This window comes from Lucilia cuprina, chromosome 3 (assembly GCF_022045245.1).
Source record: "Lucilia cuprina isolate Lc7/37 chromosome 3, ASM2204524v1, whole genome shotgun sequence".
NCBI classification, from domain to species: Eukaryota; Metazoa; Arthropoda; class Insecta; order Diptera; family Calliphoridae; genus Lucilia; species Lucilia cuprina.
Genome location: NC_060951.1, coordinates 7,276,788 through 7,279,060, shown reverse-complemented (window position 1 = coordinate 7,279,060; position 2,273 = coordinate 7,276,788).

Below are 2,273 nucleotides of genomic sequence, written 5' to 3'. Positions count from 1 at the left end.
AACAGAACTAGAACAGAACTAGAACAGAACTAGAACAGAACTAGAACAGAACTAGAACAGAACTAGAACAGAACTAGAACAGAACTAGAACTGAACTAGAACAAAACTTGAAAGGAACTAGAACTATAGTTCTGTTCTAATATTGACTTGTAGACTTGTCTATTGGATACACTATCGTCTGCTCTATTCACTAGACTATAGTCTAGTCTTTTAGATAAACTATCCTCTAGTCTTTTGTGTGATTTATGATCTAGTTTATTGGCTTGTCTATGGCTCTTTATCTTAAAGTTGCAGTGTACTTCTTCTGTTTGGATTTCTCGAGTTTTTATGTAAAATTTTATTTAAAATTAAAATTTATTTTCTTAAATTATTTAATTATTTTGGCCTCAATTCTAGTTTGATTGCTCTAAACTTAATAAATTTTTAAAGAAAATTTCTTTAAAATTTATTAAGTTTAAAAGGGATTTTCATTTTGTTGTAATTTAAACATAAACATATTGAGCATTGTTTCGCTTTAAAGACTAAAACAGTGGCATTTTTAAAAAGAAAATTTTAGAAAAAAATTTATAGATGAAAATTTATTGCCACTTGTTATTTAGCTTTTGATTTTGTTTTATTTAAATTTTTTATAACTTTTTCTTTTGTATTTGTTTTATATTTCTTTAAATTATTTTTTTGTATATATTTTTTTTTTAATTATTATTTTTTATTTATACTTATTAGCTGAAAAATTTTATTCACATAAGCCACAATTTACACTTAATTTTTAATATTTTATTTATATAATTTTTTTTTATAAAAACCTAAAATCATATTAATTAATTTATTAAGTAAATTATAAGAATAAAATAATATTTAGTCTTGTCAAATTTTGTCATGTTAAGTACCAATTTTATAAAAATATAAAATCTTTTAAATATTCTTTAAAAAAAATTCTATTAAAAATTTAGAAATTTTAAGTAAAATTTAGTTTTAAATTAAACATTTTTAAGGGAAACTTTAAACGTTTTTTAAACTCTCTCAATGCTGAAGAGTTTATTGTAACAGTTACAGTTTGAAAATCATTGAGTGTTTGTTTACACTGTTTTGTTTTGTTGTGATTAACACTATAGATTGAAAAGCATTGTAAATGTTTTTAAGAGACAAGAGAGACTTTCGTTTTTGAAAGAGTTTTCGCTTAACAGTTTGTAAAGTATTGTTACATCAATTCAATTAAAATTTTCATTAAAAATTTTAATTAATTGTTTAAACTTTTCATTAGAAAAAAGAGTATTTTTTAATAAATGTCATGGTTTGTTAATAAAATGTTTTAAAAAGAAAAATTTTTTAAATTATTACAAATCTTAAATTTAATTCTAAAAACTAAACTTAAATAAATGGCATGTTATGTCTAAATGTAATTTAAGTTTAAAAACTAAAACTAAACGAAAAAAAAATTAAGGCAATTTTATTTTTAAACTAAAATATTTGTTCCATTATAAACACCAGTTCTGCTTCAAAAAACTAATTTTCAATTTGTACATTTTTAAGTTTAAAAGAAAGCTGGTGTTTTTTCTTTAATACTTTAACTAATGAGGATTTAAACTTAAAATAAAATGTTTAATAAAACTTAAAAAAAATAATATTCCTTAATTTCGTTCTTTATATTCCGTTCATTTTAAATATATATAAATACTTTATATAAAGTTAATATTTATTTTATAATCCAAGCATATGTATTCCCAAAAATTTTAAGCAAAATCTTTTTTTTAATTACAAAAAGATTTTACCAATTTATTTCTTAATTAAATCAGCTCATTATTTGTTTAACTCTAACTCTTTAAGTTTTAACTTTTTGTTGCTGCTGCAGCTGCTCTCCTTTGGTCAACTTATACTGCTGAATTCTTGCCTATTATTTCACCACTTCGGGAGTGTACAAATTTACCATCAAATTCTACAGTAGAATTTTGTTTCATACTTCCAGTGGGTGTTTGTAAAGGTTGTTTTTCATCTCTGATGGGAAAAGATTAGGAAAATAAGGAAAATTTATAAAATTTGTTTCTAACGAAAAATATTTAAAAATTTTAAATTATAAATAATATTAAACTAGCTACTACAAATATATTAAATTTACAGTTTAGCAAAATCAAAGAACTAGAACAGAACTAGAAAAGAACTAGAATAGATCTAGAACAGAATTAGAACAGAACTAGAACAGAACTAAAACAGAACTAGAACAGAACTAGAACAGAACTAGAACAGAACTAGAACAGAACTAGAACAGAACTAGAACA